This window comes from Tiliqua scincoides, chromosome 13 (genome assembly GCF_035046505.1).
Source record: "Tiliqua scincoides isolate rTilSci1 chromosome 13, rTilSci1.hap2, whole genome shotgun sequence".
NCBI classification, from domain to species: Eukaryota; Metazoa; Chordata; class Lepidosauria; order Squamata; family Scincidae; genus Tiliqua; species Tiliqua scincoides.
In genome coordinates this window covers 247901-268381 of record NC_089833.1, presented here as the reverse complement: position 1 = coordinate 268381, position 20481 = coordinate 247901, and the positions used below count along the sequence as shown (strand labels likewise).

General features: G+C 54.1%; 1 protein-coding gene across 1 annotated transcript in view; it reads left to right on the top strand.

Annotated features, from left to right (window-relative positions):
- COG7 (component of oligomeric golgi complex 7) overlaps positions 1-20481 on the top strand; it is a 134588-nt gene that overhangs the window by 48503 nt on the left and 65604 nt on the right. The gene's annotated exons all lie outside the window — the stretch shown is intronic.

Below are 20481 nucleotides of genomic sequence, written 5' to 3'. Positions count from 1 at the left end.
AGTCCCACTGGATCAGGCCATAGGCCCATCTAGTCCAGCTTCCTGTATCTCACAGCAGCCCACCAAATGCCCCAGGGAGCACACCAGATAACAAGAGCCCTACAAGGCTTCCTGGGAATTGTAGTTAAGAACATAAGAGCAGTCCCACTGGATCAGGCCATAGGCCCATCTAGTCCAGCTTCCTGTATCTCACAGCGGCCCACCAAATGCCCCAGGGAGCACACCTGATAACAAGGGACCTCATCCTGGTGCCCTCCCTTGCATCTGGCATCTGGTTTGCGTCCTGGGCGACTGTGGCCTGGTCAAACATGTCCCACTGTAACTGGGCCACAACTCCCAGGTTATAAACATCCTAAGCCTCTTATCCCAGCCCTAACCCTGTTCCCACCGTTGTGTTTTAAAGATTAAAAAAGCACATCTAATATAAATACACACATATTGGGACAAAAATGCCCGGGATGCAAAAAGAACGGATGCAAATGTCCAATACCAGGACACGATTGTGCAACATGCAACAGTTCTGTCCATCTCACACCATTTCCCAGCGATCTGATGCAGGAATACACATTACTCCCTACAGCAAAAAGTTAGCGTCCTCCTCCTGTTGCAACAGAAGTTGTTTGGGGTTCATGCTCCAAAGCCCCAGTTGACTCAGACCCCACTGTGAGATGAAGAGAAACAGTGGCCACAGGTGACAGGTTAAGGCAGTGGTTCCCCAGGGAGCCAGTCAGGGAAGCCTCAGAATCCTTGCAAAAAATCTGCCACCCTGTACAATGTATATAAGATTAACCCCAATGGCCTGGGAGATCAAGGGAGCAGCCAGTCAAAAAGGTTTGGGAACAACTGGGTTAAGGGTTGCAACAGGATGGAGGCAAATGGAGGCAACAGGATCTGATCTTAGGGGCACAATCCACCACAAATGTATCCTCCAGGAACCACCACTTAAATGATCCAAGAGCACAACTCCCGGTGGATCCGGCTCACGGAGTCCTGGCAGCAGCCCCCCAGAGCCATGGAACTCCCTTCCCCAGCTTCCCATAGTGTGACACAACAGCTGAAAGAGGAGCTTATACATGGCACCTCCACCACCCTGGAAAAGGACACATCATGGACCTGTGGCAAGGCTGCTTCATGGCAGAGCTGCACTCCCTGCCCACAGGCCTCCCATATGCATAGCCACCAAGGCCAGTACAAGACTTCCTGCTGCTCAAGGTGGCATGTCAGGTGCTGCCCCCTTGCCTCATCACTGATCATCCGCCTGCTCCATGAATCAGAAAAGAGATGGAGAGGGAGCAGATCTCTGACGCTCTAGCCCATCCCTCTTCTCCTCCTCCACTCTTCTGCTCTATCACCCTCTTTTTTTTCCAAAACGGAGTGGGAAGAAAAGGAGCAGAAACAGCAGAGGTGAGCAGGTGGACAGAAGTGGCTGCTCCTGCTCTTCTGCAACCAGAGGCAACAGCCTCAGTTGGCCTCACAGACAGGCCAGCCCTGGCACATCCACTTCCTGGGTGTGCCTTGCCTGGCGCAGCCAGTGTGTGGGCAGACGGCATTGTCTGAACCAAGAGCTTTGTGCACACACTCCCTGGACGCCACACTGACTGGGAGCGATGGTTCAGGCAACTCACAATAGTTCCCAAACGCCACAGGTGACTTCAAGCAGCTGATCAGAGAAGCAGCTTCAGGTTCTCCCGTGACAAGCCCAGAAGCTCCTGGAGCAGTGCAGGCAGGGTGGGGCAAGAGTTCCCTGCGCAGCAAGCCCCTTGCTCCCTGAAGACAGTGGATTCCACCAAGGCTGCTGGCAGGGACAGGACCAGGACCAGGGGAAGGTTTTTCACATTCTTCCGCCTTTCAGAGATACCATCAGAACATTTTGTTCTGCCACCCCTGGGGAAGAGAGGCAGGCTCTCTCTCTCTCTCTCTCACTCACTCATCCTACAGGGCACATCTTGTTCTCCATCTACAAGGCAGAGACACATATTTCTGAATCTTTCTATCCTGAGGTGGAATTTCCACAAGAGAGAAAGAGAGAGAAAACCCGCAGTTCAAACTGCGGGTCAGAAGTCAAAGGTGCAAGACGCGAAGCTGGAACGCACTGAAGATGTGCAGAGCAGAGGCGCAGTGGGGGCTTCCTTCATCCTTCAGAGGGCGCCACAAAGCATGTGGGGCCACTTATTCGCCACAAGGCTCATATGTGTCATCCTGCCGTGGGGCATCACAGCAGCTGTTCAGTGCTCAGTATTCCACCATGCTCATTGAGACTCACCCCCCCCCCCGGACCCACTTCCAAGGTTGGCCAGCACCCAACCATCAGTGTGTTGCTCTGGGATTTTGTGCCTTGCTGTTGCAGCTCCATCACACTTGTTCTCACTCACACACTGGAAAGCAGGAGGAAGTGATGAAGGACCCATGACTGGGCCAGCAACTGCGCCAAGAGTTGAAGCCTGCAAGCTTCCTGAGTTACACAAAATGCTTCCCAGCACAGGCCTTCAAAGCTGGCACTGAGAGAGAGAGAGAGAGAGAGAGAGAGAGAGAGAGAGAGAGAGAGAGAGAGAGAGAGTGTGTTTCTGTCTGTCTAAGAAGCTGAGAATGGACTGGGCTGGACTTGATCCAGGAGGCAGAACTAGGCTGGGATCTATTACATGGGTGCAAATATTGTGGAGATCCTCTACGGAGGCAGCACCCTCTGGGTGCTACTAGGTAGTCTTGGTAGGCTCACCACATGATGGACTCACCAGCTGGAGCAGCCTCTGCCTCCTCCTGCCTTAGGTATCCTATAAGCAGTTCTATAACTGGCCGGATTTTTTAGGTGTTGAAATCCTAAGGGGGGAGCGATGGTCCTACCACTTCTTTCCATCAACAATTGTGCAGATGCCCCTCAGGCACTGTGGCCCAAGTAGCTACACCAGCTCAGTCGCCCCCTTCACACACCTCTAGGCGCCCCCCCAAAATGAGGGGACATGAACACATTTGCTTCCACGTCATTGTCAGGTGGTATGAAGCGTTCAAACAGCCATGGGTTTTCTTTGCCCCCTTCTCTGCATGAATGCCGAGTCACTGGTCCTGGTCAACTTCTCCCCAAAATGGCCAGGCAGAATTTGGCAGTGCCTGGGGTGTTCCTCTAAGGAAGGCCAGGGGAGAGTCAGAAGTAGGGCTGTGTGTTCAGCTCTCCCCCAGCAGGCTGGAAGAGGGCGGAGAGGAGAGGGAACTGAAGGCCAGTGGGGTGGAGAAGCTCTCCAGCCTGGGATTGTTGGGAACATTCTGGAAGATTGGGAGGCTTTTCATGGAAAGTGAGAGACTCTGGGAGGTGAGGAAGGGAGGGTGAGTGGCCCCTGCTGCCTGAGGCAGATGCTTCAGCAGTCTTCATGGACGCGCCAGCCCCAACAACGAGGTGCGCTAAGGTACATTTCTTTGGGCCTGCCTGGAGTCTGCTGTTTGTGACTCCAGAGATCTTCTGTCAAGACAGGTATTTCTCTCTTGCTCTCTGCACTGTTCTACAGCCTTCCCTTGTGCCCCCCCATGTCCTTTTCCTCCACCAACACCGAAATATCTGAAGAGGCTGCCTTCTCTCTCTGGACTAACTGGCAGAGATATCATCTCCAGCGCCATGAACACCTTCCCAGGAGAAAGTAAGGGCCGTGCAAGGACACAAGAATGCAGGTCCTTCTTGGCAGAAGGAGCCCCTTGCCAGCTGGGACCAAAAGGGGGCTGCCAATGGGTTGCAGGTCCCAAAACCTCTCAGGAGGGCACTGCAGACAGACCTGCTCCTTGAATGCAGCCCTTGGTTTGGCCAGGAGGGCGTCTCCTTGGGCACCACCCAATGAGCCGAAGTTCACATGAGTTACCTGAAAGAAGCTGAGAGGCCACTTGTGAAAAATAAACGAAAGGGATATTGTGCTTTTCAAACAAAAGGCAGCTCCAAGCAGCCTCATCCATCACACAGCGCCAAATTCTCACGCCCTGTTCGTGCTGAGCCCTGTGTGCACTTCGCAGGGCTGGAGACAGCGCCCGCCCCCCCTCGGCCCGGCCATCCAAAGGCTGTTCTTGCTAGAAAGCCCACGTCCGCTGCTGCTGGGCACTGCTGTGGCGCTTCCCGTTAGCCTTGCCATCTCCTCATGGCTCAAAGACAGCCAGCAAGTGCCAGCCTGAGACAAGCACTGAGTCCAGGCACTGGTGCTGGAGAAGGAGCAGAGCAGGGCAGTCACAACGAGCAGGGTCTGGAGTAGCCCCTGGGAGGAGGCCTCAGGTTCACTGGCATACCTGGGGGGGCTCACTGGGTGCAAGTGCTCCAGGGAGACTGGGTCAACTGGGAGGGCGCCATCACCCCCCTGGTCACGCCACCCCGAGGCCCGCACCAGCTGCTTCTGCACCCGAAGGCATTTTGAGGGCATGGAGGCATGTGGCCTCTGCCTTCTAAGGCTTTCTGAGGGTCTTCCAGTTTTCCCTGGAAGTGACGTTTTAAGGCCCTTAGAAGGCATTCTGAGGGCCAGAGGTCACACGACCAGTGGGAGGGGCACTTCCAGACTCGCCTCAGAGTGACAGTGGTCAGGACAGCCCAGAAGGACTCCCCAGACTCCTCGCTCAGCTGTGACAACCAGGGTGGCAGAAATGCTCTGCAAGCATCAGCTGATCAAGAGCATCCAGGGAGCCCTGCCTGCACACGTCCAAGTCCTCCCACAGCTTACAGAACTGGAGACTGGCTGCAGCCCATTGGTGGAGAAGGAAGGCTGCATGCCGCCTTGCAAGCAGAAGTCACTGGCTGGTCCTCCTGTCTCTCTAGACTTTTTTGCAAATGGCACTGCTTCTGATACATTTGCCGTCCAGCGCCCAGTCTCCCCCACCTCTCATGCCTTACCTGGCAGGTGTTCAGCCTCTGTGGCCAGAGCTGGGGGATCCATGGCTGTCATCTAGAAGAGGCCACAGATGTGCACCTGCAACTGCTTGCACTCCAACACTCAGAGCGCAAAAGGATCGCTCATCGTCCGTTTGGCCAGGGAAAGCAAGTGCGATCTGAGGCCCACTCCAAAGCACAAAACTTGCCCAGACACCAGGCAGGGAAGTTCCAGCCGACAGCCTTTGCTGAGACTGGGTTTGTCCGACTTCTGCAGTGAAGGTTGATGATGCAGCACAAGTATTGGGAGAGCTTCCTGAAGCTGGCTCTCTAGGATGATTCCTCCTCGCACTGAGAGGGGACCCTGGGTGACTCCTGCAAAGAGGAAAAAGAGAAATGACACCCTGAGGCAGGCCTCCAAAGTGTCTCCCCAAGACACCACCAACAAGCCTCTCACTGCCTGCAGAAGAGGGAACCCAGCTTGGACTGCCCTCCCCTGGCAAGACCAGAGCCCCCAAAACATGCTGCACATGCTGCTGCAGAAAGAACCAGATTGCCCACTGGGAATGGGAATGGGGCAGCCTCTTCTGGGAAGTGCAGCAAGCAGCAAAAGGGGTCTCTCCAGACCCCTGGCCACACTGGACACCCCAAACACAACATGATGGCTGAAAGATTAAATGTCGGCACTACATCTTGGAATCTGCCGGGGGAGACCGTCTCACACCTTCAGCCCATCAGCACCAAACACAAGACCAGGCCCTGAGGCGGCAGCAGCAGAGAAGCAGCTAAATGGTCCGCCGCCTGTCACCTCAGGTCCTTTCGTGCCCCGCATTACGTCCCCAGCAACACCTGCTCAGGTGGACGAAAACACCATTTGGGATGGGAACAGGTTTCCCACCGAGGCAGCAGATCAGCCTTCCCAGCAGCTGTGGCAGGGGAGAGGCATGGATAGCAAAGCAGAGGAAGGACTGGGGAGTGCAAAAGCCAGGAAGGGTCAAATAAGGGGAAAGGAAGAAGGAAACGAGGCCCCCCCCCCGAAAGGACAAGGGAGCCGGGCTGCACCTGCACAGAAGCAGCACCCACACCTGGCACTCCTGGCTGCAGGATTTAAAACCAGCCTCTTGGACAATCCGAGGGGCCCGCCAGCCACCAGCCTCCGCTCCTCCTATTGTTCTGTCTACAGTCAGTGACACTGCTACAGGGGTGCAGGCCACACCTGGTGACATTCTCGGGGGGGGGTGACACCACTAGGGGCCAAAATTGTGAAAACCTCAATATTTTCGAGTAATATCTTTCTATCATTCAATGAGTAATTTAATGTAATGAACAAAAATGCATTGAAATATCTGTGTCCTATCAAACATCATAGCCAAATAACCAGAAACAGAAAACACAACTGCCTTATGTCACAAAAACTGGATTTCCTTCACTCACTGACTAATGAGACTGATTGTTCATCTGATTGTGATGAGAGCCAGTGAGGTGTTATGATGACTCAGCAGGGAACCAATCAGGTGTTAGTAGGAATCAGCTCTCATTTCCATGAGACCTGTTGGGTGACCTGTATTGTTACGTATTAAAGTAAATAAAGTGAGTGGGAGTGACACTAAAGCTAGTGATGCCACTGCACTGAGGCTGCGCATAGAATATTGTCATTTATTCTATATGGTCTGATACAGAAGGAGGTCTATCGTGGGGGTGACACCATGAGTTCTCACACTGGGTGACACGAACCCAAGTGATGCCTCTGTCTGCAGCCTCCGACTCTCCTTTCTACGCTCTTCCTTTTGCTAACTCAGGGAACAGGAAGAGAAGGTGGCTCGGTGGAGCCGGCACCCTGGAAGGGGGAGGGGGCTGCTGGCACACTGCCTCCAGTGCTGGGAAATCCCACGGTTTTGTGCAGCAGCCGTGGGGAAGGGAGTCCTTCAGCAGTTTGTTCCTCCCCCCTCCAACACCACCCTCAGATAGCTGGCAGGTGTCAGTCACGAGGGCTGAATCCCACTCCTGATCCTCGAAAACCCCTTCATCAGGCACAGGGAAGATGGCCCCCACCTAGCTCAGCAGGGCAACACTTCAACGCACACACACCTCGATCGTGCATGGACGAGGCACCCCCCAGCAGGACAAGCTGGACCCCCTCCCCCGCCTAACTGGGGCCTGTCGGTGGGGTGGTCAATTTGGAAGGCCTGATTCTAGATACTTCTGGGATGTTTTCCACTGCAGAGCTTCTGACTGCAGAGATCCATCTCAGATAAGCCAGTTAAGTCACAAGGCTCTGTCTGCAACAGCAAACTGGCAGAAACTGGACTCCGGGAGTCCGATCCTTCCAGCGGGCAGCGGTACAAGCTCCCCTCGTCATCACACGGGCGGCTCACCTGGCACCTGGCCCGGAGGCTCAGAGCTCGCAGTTTGGGAAGAACAAATATTTTGCGCCACTTGAGATGGCTCACCGAGATTGCTGAACTTTGACTCTCGCCTTGGAAGCTGGAGCAACTGGCTGGTCATTTTAGCCAGCAAAAGTCTCCCCCGGATCCTTGCAACATGCCTCTGAGCTCTCCCTGCTTGGAGGCTTTAAGGAACACAAATCAGCTGGAACCTGCGGCCCGGAGAACACAGGTGGTCCATGAGACTCTGAGAAGTGCTCCGTGAGGGCTACAGAAAAAAATCACCTCTGATTGCTTCCAATGTCTTGCTGCGCAAGCAATCTCTCATGGACCACCAAAGAGGGCAGGGAATGGACTGCCCACAGCCACAACCATTGAAGTGTCAGCTGTGGCTGTGGGCAGGCCATTCTCCCTCATCTCCGACAGTCCATGGGGGAGCACTTGGAAGATGGACAGCCAGAGAGGGCAGAGACTAGATCTCCACAGCCACGAGTGGTCCATGACAATTCCAATTTTTGTCTCAGTGGTCTTCGGGCTTCTAAAGGTTGGGAACCACTGAGCTAGAAAGACTTTTCCAGCAACCTCCCCTCTCCACATTGATCAATATCGCCTCTCATTCCTTGCTTGGCTTAAACTAATCTTTAGTCCAGCACAGGGGTGCTCAAACTTTCAACTTTAGGGATGCTGGACCTTTAACAAGTGTATAGAAGAGAGAATTTCAGCAGGTGCAGCTTGGACCTGCTGCAATTCTCTCTTCTATACACTTGTTAAAGGTCCAGCATCCCTAAAGTTGAAAGTTTGAGCACCCCTGGTCCAGCAGATCCCAAACTTTTAAGCACTGGGACCCACTTTTTAAAATGGTGTTCCATCAAGACCCATCTAGCTTTAAGAGACTACCAACCGCTCAAGCCTGTCCTGATCCTTTTTACCATGGTGGGTGGGGTGGTGGTGGTGGAAACTGCCTTATGCAACATTTGTTGACCTCCACGTCCATCAGATGGGGACCATTCTGGTGGCCTTTTGTCCCCCTTTGATAAGAGGGGAAGCATATTAGCCTACTCATGAGTAAACATGCACTTGTGGCTCAGTTTCACTTTTCATAGGGCTCAATGCATTTTCCTTGTCAGCTGGGAGGGGACTTCCTTCTCAAGAGTTTGTTAGGGCTTGCGTTCATCAGGTTGGGACCATTCTGGGCATGCTGCATTTCCCTCAGGCTTCTTTTTGAACGGGAGCCAGTCATATTTGCCTACTCACAAGTAAACACACACCACCAAACACAACAAGGACCCTGTCCTGAAGCAGCCTCCTTCACTCAGCTGAAAACCAGCAATCCAAGGGTCCTGTCACACATGGCATTTGACAGGCGAAGCCACAGCAGGGGCACACAGCATGGGCACGTCTTTCGCCACAGCTACGAGTGCATCCATACTGCAGGCAGCCACAGCTTCAGGCAACTCTGACCTGTCCCCCTGAGCTGCCCCTCAGACCCACTGGTGGCATGGGGCCACCTCTCTCCCCCCTTCCCTTTTCCAGGGAGCCCTTGGCACCACCCACTGCTCTCCACCTAAAGTGAGACCTCCTCCTCCCCTACTTTGCTCCTTCCTGTGCTGGAGACACCCCTTCAGGCAAGTACTGTCCCCTCCTGCTGTGCAAAGGGCTATGTCAAGTCCAGCTGCCATTCCACAGGTGATGCAATACATCACAGCTCTCCTGTGGCCAGGCCAGGCCCGGCCAGGCCAGGCTGAAGCTCCCTTCATAGGGCTTGCAACGGAGGGGCCAACTGTGACAAGGGGGAGGGCAGCTGAAGCCCCTGCAAGACCAACTTCCCGAGGATAAAACTGCAGCAAAAGGAAGAAGAGAGGTGGCTCTCCCCTGCAACAATAGCTGCTTCATGATCAGACAGATGACCAGTAGGCACCCCAAGGCTGACACCAACAGCCCCAGAGGTCTCCTGCTGGACAGGTGCAGTGCTAAAGCCCAGGCAGCAAAGATGGCTTGCCCAGTGGCAGACACAGCCAGGTGGAGCACTGGCCGAGGGCCCAGGCCCATCACAGGGCCCACCCAGGGGGCAACCCTGAATGCCCACTGCCCTGCAGGACAAGTGGCACCTGGGAGGGAGGAGTCACTGCAAGCATCTCTGGAGCAAGGAGCCGACAGGACAGCTCCACCACCATCCATCCCCTACGGCAAATGAGGGGGGCTGTGATGGCCTCTCCTCTTCCTCCTGCTCTCACAGAAGGAACTGCTGCTGCTGCCATAACCCCCCTCTCAATTTGCCAGCAGTTCAGCTCAGAGTGGCAAAGACACCCAGTATGTGGGAGGGGGCAATGCAATGACCCCCAGCAAGCCAGTGCCAGCCCTGGGCTTGCCCCAAGCCTCCTAGTGATGCCCTGTAGTGGAATCGCGGAAGATCTGGTGCGGAGGTAGAATGTGGTGTCTGCGGTGGCCCCTTTAAGAGTTCAGGCCTGGGCTCTCAGCAAAGGGTGTGCTGCACAGCTGCAGCCACTTGAAGGCAATGGGGCCCTCAGGGATATAAGGAGCACCTGAGGCAGGAAGGGTTTGTGGGTAGCAGAAGGACAGACTGGAGTAGTGGATTGATGTGTGAATGGGCTTTGGAAGCTGCTGGAGCAGAAACTACAATCTGGTGTGCTTCCTGGGGCATTTGGTGGGCCACTGTGAGATACAGGAAGCTGGACTAGATGGGCCTGTGGCCTGATCCAGTGGGGCTGTTCTTACTAGCGATGCTAAGGCTGCTTTGCCCAAGACCTGGTGAGGACCAAGGGGCTGCTGTAGTGGCGGAGGCTGCTGGCAGAAAGGAGGACCTCTAGGTTAAACAGGTGAGCTACCCTGGTGGTGGGGTCCAGCAGGACTGCAGGCAGAACCAGAGGGTGCTAATTAGCTAAAAGTGGGCATAATTCTCCAGGTGGAGCTTGGATTGGGAATCTGGCAGAAGATGCCCCCCCAGGAGGTTGATCTCCAGCACTAGAGGCCCAGACTGTGGCCACCCCCTCAGAATCCCTTCCTGGCTGGGTGTCAGGCACCCGGAGGGGCCCCAGGCGGGGACCCGTTTTCCAGAGAGGCTGTGGCCGGCTGCACACTGACCTGCAGGAAGGTCGTCTTCAGGGCCTTCCATGGGGGGGGGGGTTGGCTTTGGTGGTGAAACGCCCCCATCCTGGGAAGCGGACCTCCCCCCAGCTGCCTTCCAGGGCAGGCAAAGCCCTCTCCGCCTGCTCCTCTTCTGCTGCGACGGGGCGGGAGCAGGACCCCAAGGGGGTCTAAAGCAAGCCCTTCTCCCCCCTTGCTGGGGCCCTGCCCCCAACCGCCCCTCCGAGGCCGCTGCCGGCAGGGCTGACCGAGCCCCGGGACCAGCAAGGCAGCGTGCCCGCCCCCCGTGGCAGAGCGGAAGTGCGGAGGAGGCGCGGAGCGACTCGACGGCGTCGCTCCCTTCCAGGATCCTTCCCTCGTCCTCCCTGCCGCCCAGGCGCGGCAGCAGGGGGGTTCCTCGGAGAGGCTTGAAAGCCCCCCCCCGGAACCGCGGGCGGGCGGGGGGACGCTGCGGGAGCGCAGGCAGAGCCTCGGAGCGGCTTCCCCGCCGGCGCCGCAAGTGCGCGATCCGGAGCGCCTGTCCGGCTGCGCCGCCCGCCTGCTGCCCTGCGCCGTCCGTCGGCGCCCGCTGCTCCTGTCCCCGACGACCCTCACCTGGCCGCGCCGCCGCTGCCTCGCTCCGCGTCTCCTCCCCGACGGGGCGGCCGGGCGAGAGCGCACCCGGCTCCTGCCGGCTCCGCCTTCCGCCCTTGCTCTGCCTCCGCCGCCTTTCGCAACAGCCCGCGGAAGTTCGGCCGGTGAAGCGCCAGCACCGCCTCCCTGCCGGCTGCGGGAGGAGGGGAAGGAGTGGCCGCCGGCCTTGCCCCAAGCTGCCCAGCCTCTGCCTCCTTTGGGGGGGGGGGGAAGGAAAGCACTCTGAACGTGCTCAGGCGCCCTCTCCTCTCCCCTCTGAAAAGGGGGCCGCACGTTTGGCCACCCCAGGCAGCAGCCTGTGCCAGCAGACCAGCCCAGCTCCCAGACTCCAGTGGCAAGACGTTCCACAGATGGGTGGTGCTGCGCAGTGGCGTAGCTAAGGGGGTGCAGGGGGTAGCATCGAGCTTGACACTAGTGACCAAAATTGTGAAAATCTTGGTATGTATGAATAATCCCATCATGTCATATGTCATTGGAAAGGTAATTTAATGGTGAATGCAATGAAGCAAACCGCATTGGAATATCTGTATTCTATCAAAAGTTATGGCCAATTAACCATAAAATGAAAACACAACTGCCTTATGGAACAAAAAGTGGATCTTTTTCTCTCAAAACTGACCTATGAAACTAATTGTTCTGAGAGGCAATGACATGTTGTTATGTCACGGACATGTTGCAATGACATATTATCATGATACAGCATGAAATAAAAAAGGTGTTAATATGAGTCAGCTCTCATTTCCATGTATCATAATACAGTTTCTCCTGCTAACTGTGGAAAAAGGCACTTTTTCAAGTGGTGCCTCTTATATTTAGCAAGGAGAGAATAACCATCCGCCTTTACCCCAGCACAGTGTCTCTGACCGATAAGGGGCATACTTTTTATTTATTTACTTCATTAACTTTGATTTTGTCTGTGTTGGGGGCTACAAATCTTCTTTGACCCCAGGCAGCAGAAAGATGCCTTAGCTATGCCACTGACTGAGGGGAGGCAGCAGATCAAGTGGGTGGCGAGCTGCTGGGGGCAGGTGGTGGGTTCCTCCCATTTTTCACTTTTTAAAAAGCCCGGACGTGATGTCACTTCCTGTTATGACATCACTTCCGGGGCAACATTTTGAGCTTGGCAGAGGGCTACGTGATCATTAGCTGCGCCACTGGTGCTGCGTGGTGTGCAACCTCAGGGCTGCCTTTCCTTGTGATCCCTTCTCCTTCCTGCTGCCCTACAGGGCAAGCCTCCCCCCAGCCTTAGCTTTGCCTGCTGCTGGTGTCATCTGAGGGGTGCCTCTGCTCCAGAGCCACCTCTGTGCCTGTGGGGAGATGCCATCCATCCCCGTCCCGGGCCAGCCTGCTAATGGCTGAGCAAAGAGTAGGCAGTCCAGCACAAGGCACTTTTCCTCAAGAGCGCGTGGCCCCCCTTTAGCTTCCTGGGCAATGGTGACTTCCTGGTGGGTCAGGCCTGCAGCCCCCACCATCAGCCTGGCAGGAGGCAGGCAGTTGGGAGGTTTCCCTTGGCCCTGCCAGCTCTCCTCCTGCTCAGCCAGGGGGCTCAACTCACCCCTCCACCACAGACCACCTCTGGGCAAATGTGGGCAAGTTCTGCTTTCTGCATGAATAACATAACTTAGATATATCTTGCAGCAGCCTTGCTTGGAGGAAGGAAGGGGAGGCCCAGATGTCAGGGGCACCAAGCACGAATTCTCAGCCTTGCTGGGTTGGCAACCGCCTGTCCAATGGGAGCTGCCCAGACACAGTGGCATAGCTAAGACATCTGGCATGACAAAAATGTTTAACACTCGCCCATACATTTGTTAAATGCAGCACACATCCCCAGCATCCAGGAGGTGGCCTGAAGTATGGGGAGCCTCTCCCGGAGCCTTGGAAGGTCACTTTTTATTCACTTTGGGTCCACCATTAGGGCGCAGGTTAGCATCCCCTCAGCTTGGTACCCAGGGCAATGTACCCCCCCCCGACCCCTTAGCTAAGCCACTGCCCAGACACCCCTGTAGCACTCGCTGGTAGGCTGCAAAGGTGCTGCTGTTTGTCCTCCATATCTGGCATTCGAAAGTAGACTTCCCATCAATAGGGAGGCTCTGTAATCATGGCTATGTAGGACCCTGCCCTGCTGGGTGAAACACAAAGGTCCCCCTAGCCCTTTGGGCTCTGTCTCCAATCATGGCCTGTGTGAGACTAAGAGAAGCTCTCTGGAGCCTCCTGTTTGCCTCTTGTGTTCCCAGCAACTGGTGCTTGGAAGTGGAAAGCCCCTGACTCCAGGAGTAGTTGTTTGCGGAGGAGCAATGTGCAATTATGAGGCAATTTGCCTCTCCGCAAGAGCTTTGCAAACAGCGTTTGCAGGCTGGGTTTATGGAACTGTCTGTGTGAGAGGGGTGGCAATGGCTGCAGGCTGTGGTCAGGCGGGTTCTCTCACAGCAATAAGGTTTTCAGGACCCAGGCAGGAAGGCTTGTGCTTCTGTCACCCTCCAGCATAACCAAGAGGTGGGCATCTTGAACAGAAACCAAGTCATCAATTTCAGAATTAGAAAACTAGATGTGAGCCATTTGCTCTGCCTGGCCCATGATGGGAAGTCAGTCCTGCCGCCATGTGACTTTTTTTTTCTAGTACTTCACTACTTCCCAAAATGAGATGCTGGAAACAAGTGCCAGACCAGGAGCAAGGAGCTCTTTGGAGGAAGGAAAGGAAGTAGAACTGGTGCGAGCGTGATTGTCTTGGCCCCTGCGGTTCCTCAGGGAGGCTGTGGTCACTCAGCAGTCAGGGAAACAGTTGGTTTAGACATGTCCTCCTCCGCCCCCCTTCCACACTCTGTTGGCACTCTTCCCCCCCTCCCCACATACTTTCTTTGGCTCCTTGCACAGTTGCCAATCCCTGCATCACATGCTTTGTGGCCAATAGCCAGCGACTGTCCATTTCTCCAGGAAGCCCATCATGTTTGAAAGGAGAATCTACTACATGGTGAGCAAAACCAGGACACAGACATTTCCAGGGATCGTAACCTTTCACACTTCATGAAGCTGAGCTTGAGGTCATCTGTAATGGGACTATTTGCACTCCCAGATTGCAGCTGAGGCTGAGAGGCAGCAGTGGATTCATGGTAGAGACCAGAGTTGCACTGGGAAACTCCTGGTTTTCAGCCCAGCCTTAGTCACTGCTGCACCAGCTCTCTGTAAATGTGTCAGCAGCGCAGGAGGGGGTTTCGTTTGCTGGCAAAGACTCCTTTCCCAGGCAGGGGCTTGCCTGTTCCACCTATTGCATGCAGTGATGTGTCTGTTCTGATGCCTGCCTGGAGGCTCTGGTTCTTTTCCTCAGCACGGAGAAGATGCATTCACATCTTTTCCAGCCCCCCCCCCCAAGCACGAAGCAGCCTCCCTGCTCATGGAAGTGGGTGCAGGCAGCATTGCCGCGTGATGAGAGAAGCTTCAGCTGTGTGAAGCCAGGCATAATATTGTGAAGTGTGTCCCGCTCACTTCTCGGAGTGGCAGGGAGTTCCAGAGGCCTTGCCACAAAGTTTCATTTCCTTTGGATCAGAGAGAGAGGAGCTGGTTTGAGCAGGCAGAAGGAGTTTGCCCAGAGATGGGCAGCCATCTGAGGTGCCATGCCAAATGCCGAACCACCGCATTCCTGGCAATGTGCCAGCCTCTGCTCCCCCACTCCTTGGATTGGAACAGGAAGAGGGGGGAGCAGAAGAGGAAGTGTGGATTAAACAGGAAGAGGAGGACAGGGTGGCTCTCCTCTCCTCCACACTTCCTCTTCTGCTCCCCCCTCTTCCTGTTCCAATCCAAGGAGTAGGAGCGGGCAGTGGAGGCCAAGGGGTAGAGAGAGGGATGGTCTGGCTCTGCCCCCTCCTCAAAAACATTTCCTCCACTGTCACTGCATGTTACTGCCTGCCCTGGTTGGGTTGTCTCCTCTGTAGAAAGTAATGGTGAGGAAGACCACTAAGAAGGCCACACTTGGGGTCCCCAAATGTCCCCTCCACCTGGAGAACAAGCCAGAAGAGACATATTGTGGCTACTTAAAAGCTGCTCTTCCTTCAAGCCAGCTGTCGGGGGCGGTTCTGTCCTTGGCATGGGCTGGGTTTGGCTGTGCTCACTGGAGGGGGGGCTCCCAGACCACAAGTGCAGCTCCTGAAGGACTGAACACTTAACATGCACTCTCATAACCAGACTGGGCCTGGCCTATTTCATTCTCTGCTGCTTTGACCTTTGACATCAAAGTACATCATGCCAAATCTCCGCTCCGGGCAGGTGTCTCCACCTGCGTCCTTGTTTCCTTTCCTCTGAACTGCTGCTTCTCCCTCCTGACGTCTCCGTCTCTGGATGTTCCAGGTTGGCGAGTTCAGACTTGCGGAGGAAACTGCCAGAGACTAGCAGCACCACCCTGGGTGGAGATGCGCTTTCCCAAAACATGAGGCTCTTGGTTGGGTCCAGACTCCAGTCTGGTCTGGACACCTGTTCTTAGCACTCACCTTCCCCAGGATGCCTTTGTGGCCTTGAAAGAGGACCAGATTCTCTGCTTCCTCTCAAAACCACCTGCTGCTTTGGGGGTGCCAGTCCAGTGTGCGTGGCAGGAACCCCCGTCATGCCACACACCACAAGGTACACATGCACCAGCCAGTTCTTGCACCTGTATGGCTCACAAGCTGACTGTGCCCAGAAAGGGGCCCAAGCCTCACCTGTCCTGACCCTCTCCCCATCACCTCCACTTGCCTCCAAGGCCATCCAGGCAAGGGCACCTTTCTGTGGGTTGTATTTGTTTATATCCCCAGAGGATCATGGGAATTGTAGTTTGATGATGGTGCCAAAAGTTTTCCTTCTGTCCCCTCACCCCCATGGCAATTTCTTGGGGTCCTTTCCTGGGGAAAGAAAGCAGGGGTTTCAGCCCTGTCAGCCTGAAAGTTCTGCAGGGCTCTTCGATTTCTGTTGCACTCTGAGTGTGTCGTCGTTGTTCATTGCCTTGTGAAAAGGCAGAATAGGAGTGTGTGGATGAAACAAATGCTAATTGCTTGCTTGCTTGCTTGCTTGCTTGATTTAAAGGATTTTTATACCGCTTTTCTAAAAACCCAAAGCAGAGTACAACAGAACATAAATACAAGAAGAGAAACACATAAAAATGAAAACCTCGTCCATTGTGACCAGTAGATGTGCAGCATTATTTCTTATATGAAATTTGTTTTGGTCGTATGAAGAGGCAGAGGAAGAGAGTCAGCACAAGCCAGTGCTGGATGTGTGGATGTGACTTTCCAGGCTTGGGGACTTTTGCAAACTGCCTGGTGCAATTTCTGGCCTGCCGGGGTAGGGCCCAAGTGTAAATATCTTCCATTATGTGCAGACTGTGCACCAACCCAGGTTAGCCAATGAGCTTTCCCACTTTCCCTCCAAACTCTTCCTCCTCCTCCCCAATGGCCTGGACAGCGAGCCAAGGGCTGGGTGTAGCCTGGACACGGGAGGGCTGGGAACAGTGTGTGCCTGTGGGCAGAGGGAGTCTCTGCTCGCACTTCCTTTGTTTACCGAAACCAGCAGGCAACCCAGATCGCAAAAAGGGAGCCACTCCATGGACGAGCAGGCCTGCCTTGTGCTGTGCTGCTGTCCATCTCTGTTTGCCCTCTTGCTTCCACTGCCACCCCTCCCCCACTCTCTGGATTGGAATAGGAAGAGGGGGACAGAGCAGGAGAGGAAGTGGAGAGGAGAGTGGTGAGCTAGAGTATTGCAGACTCTCAGCACCTCTCTAGCCCAGCTCTCCTCTGTGGTTCCTCTGGCCCCAGGAGGTCTCAGGCCAGTTCTGGTGTGAGCAACTGTTACCCTGCACATGCCCAATCTCCTCTGATCTTGGAAGCTAAGCAGGGTCGGGTTTGGTTAGTACTTAGATGGGGGACTGCCTGGGAATACCGGGTGCTGTAGGTTTATACCATAGTCTTTTGAGACTGAAGGTTGCAAATTTTTGTAACAATTCTTTTTGTTAAAAGGACTTCCAAAGCTTGGCATATCATAAGGGCCAAATGACAGGTGATGTTCAGTACATAGCAGTGATGTCCCTGCAACATTTAAGGCTTCTTTGTATTCCCTAGCAGCTGCCTGGGACTGCAGTTCAGCTGGAAGTGGGGAGTGCTCAGCCCCCTGCCATCTTCCAACTTGTGCCCCCAAAGCAGCACCACTTGTTACAATGGCACAGTTGTGGACAGGTCCTAAGAAAAGTATCCTTTGAAAGCAGTTTTTGAGTCTGGGGGGATGTTTGGTGAACCAACACAAAAACACCTACGATCCCCATAATGTTTGCTTTCTAAATCATAGCAGTTCCCCACACCTCAGGCAGGAGCGCTTTCCCAGGTCTCCCCCCCCCCACAGTATGCATGCCAAATGTGTGCCCATGGGGGTTTGTCTGCACAGCCATATAAGTTAAACACCCTCCCATCCAGCCACCACTCTCCATTGCTGGAGTCACTTGTAGTAGCCTGAAGGGAAGCACCAAGTATTTATTTGTCAGTTAGCAGATGCATCTGTTTGAACCCAGGGAGGAAGAGGAGGAGTGATGAAGGAGGCATCTGTGATGCCTCTGGAAGGGAAGGTGGCCACCCCCTGTCTCAGGTATCTTCGTGGGCTGTGGGAATGCTGTGGATGTCATTTGCCTTCATTTAACCAAAGCATTTGACCAGGCTCCTCTTGATATTTTACTCGGCAAACTGGTCAAATGTAGGCTAGGGGTTAATGTCAGGTGCATTTGCAACTCATTAGGAAGCTGTCCTGAAAAAGAGCTCTGTGGACAGCTCCTCATCAGACTGGAGGGAGATGCTGAGTGAGGGGCCATAGGGCTCCTGAACCTAGAACTCTCCATGAAGGGGTTAAAGGCAAATCTGTAGATGACACACAACTGAGAGGGACAGACAACACCACAGAAGACAGACACAAAATTCAAAATGACCTTGATAAAATGGAAAACATACATGCAATGAAATTCAGCCTAGGCAAATGCAATGGTCTGCATTTGGGAGAGAGAGAGAGAGAGAGAGAGAGAGAGAGAGAGAGAGAGAACCAAGCAAATCAAATGTGCAGGTAGAGGATGATGGGAGACACCTGATTTGGCAGTAGGAGCTGTGGAAAGGGTCTTGGGATTGCAGCCAATCCCCACCTGAACATGAGACCAGTGGCCCAATCCTATCTAACTTCCCAGCACCAATGCAGCCCCAAGGAAGTCTCCATGACTGCATCCCCATTGCAGGATGAAGCACATGCCCCATTGGCACAGTTGCATCAGCACTGGAAAGTTGGATAGGGTTTGGCCCCAAAACAAGACCACTGCAATTTGGGGAGGCAGGAACAGAACTGTAGCTCCCAGGCCACAGGAAGTCAAGAGTTCCACTTTCTTCCACCCTAGTCAGACCTCTTCTGGAGCACTATGTCCAACTGGGGCTGCTCAGCGTTAAGAAGATAAGCAGGTAAATTGGAACAGGTTCTAAGGAGGAGAACAAAGACAGCCAGGGGTCTGTAAAGCCAGTCCTGCAAGGAAAGACTGAAGAACTGGATGCATTTGGCCAGGAGGAGACTGAGAGAAGTGGACATGAATGCACCCTGCAAAGACTCAAAGGGCTTGTTGTCTCCTCTGCTGAACAAAGCCCTGTAGTCAAAGACCTCAGGGGATGCTGAGGGTGAAGCACAGTTTAGAGCAGGGGTCTCCAAACTTTTTGGCCAGAGGGCCACATGAAAATCTGAGGGCTGGAAAAAAATTTAAATATAAAATTTAAATAAATAAATTAGAGATGGAACTTAGATGAATGAATAAATGAATGAGTGGGCTCATTCACTCAGCCTCTCCGGCCCTCAGAACACCCTCCAGATGCAATCAGAGCACATCTCTGTCATGTTCAGTCAAATGGGCCAGAGACTTTCAGGGGACAAAAGCCTGGCCGCAGGCCAGATAGGGGCTCGCTCTGGGCCGCATCTGGCCCCTGGGCCGGGGTTTGGAGACCCTTGTTTTAGAGTTTCAAGGGGTTCAGAAGCTCTCTGGTCTTGGGGCCTTCGGCCAAGTGGCTTTGTTTGGGAACAGAGGGCTGCCTGAAGTTTTTCTTCAAAGGTACAAAAATAGGGAGGGGAACCCTCCCAGGTTCTAGGCAACAAGCCATCACTCTGAAGTTGAGCCATCCCCAGAACGCACCAGTTGCTGGGGAGGTCATATCCTCTCAAAGCATTAATTTTTTAAAAAAGCAGCAACCAATCATGGCATGTTTTAGGGGGCACCATCTCAGCCCACCACCCAGCTCCAGGTTTTGAGGGTGCTCCGGTTGCAACAACTTGTGTGTGGGGCCGACCATGGGTGTGAGGGGCTTCCGTGATCCTCCTCTAGGCACCTCTCCATCCGCCAAGTATTCCCAGCAGAGTTTGCAGACCTGAAGAATATTCCCCAGCAGCTTTTGGGTGGGGGTTGTCTCTTGGGATCCCCACAATCAGGACATTGAGGAGAACAGATGGAGAGTGGACAAAAGATGCTACCAGCAAAAAGATGGGAATAAAAAAATTCCAGCCCTGGCTGGACCCCCTCCTGCGGGGCATGGAAGGAAGGGGGCCTGGAGGCAGTATTGCCCTGTGAAGGACCAGCCAGCACATGGGCTCCCAAAGTGCGGCATAGATGTGCCCCGTGTGGCGATGGGGCCCCTGAAACAGCCGAGGAGCTGACTGGAAAAGGCGCTTGCCTCCTCCGATTTCAGGCACACGCCACTTCTAGCTCCAACTGAGCCTTTCATGCTATTGCTAAGCTGCCTGAAAGACTCAATCTGAGTTTTTGGGCACCACTGGAAGCAGTGGCCAGGTGTGAAAAAGTGTGTCACCATTCCAGCAGTGTGAAAAAGCTCCAGTGGAGCCTTTCTTGCCACTTAGCAGCATCATGAAGGGCTCCATCCGAGCCTGGACTGCCTTTCCTCCCCTCCTTTTTTTCAAAGGCGGAAAGGAGGAGAAAGCAGAGCAGAAGTAACTGCAGTAATGATAACATCACCACAATTACTTCCGGGTTGGTAGGTGGCAAATGGGGAATGGCTCCTGTGGGAAAACTGCCAGGACTGCCAATAAGTTTCACAACCCACCCAGAATTGATTTGTGACCCACTGGTGGGCCATGGATCCACAGTTTAAGAACAGCTGCTCTAGTGAAAGACGGTCTCCAGGAGTTCCCAGTTTTGATAGCTACATTTGAGGTGGTTTGTCAGGTGTGAATGCTTTCCTTGGAGATTTTGCAAGCCCATCTTCCCTCCTGCACAGTCAGGGCATGAAATTCCCTTGAATTGTGCCATGCGCAGAGTCCCTGATGAGTTATGCCGAAAGGGTTATGTGAGTCACTTCTGTGGAGCAACTCTTACATGTGCGTCAGGAGGCCACATGAATCTCTGATGCCCAAGGCAAGGCCCCTGTTCAGAGTAGTGGCATAGCTAAGAAGGTGCAGGGGGTAGCGGTTACACCAGGCATCAAGCTTTAGGGGGGCAACAAGGTGAGCTTGACACTAGTGACCAAAATTGGTACATATGAAAAATACCATCAT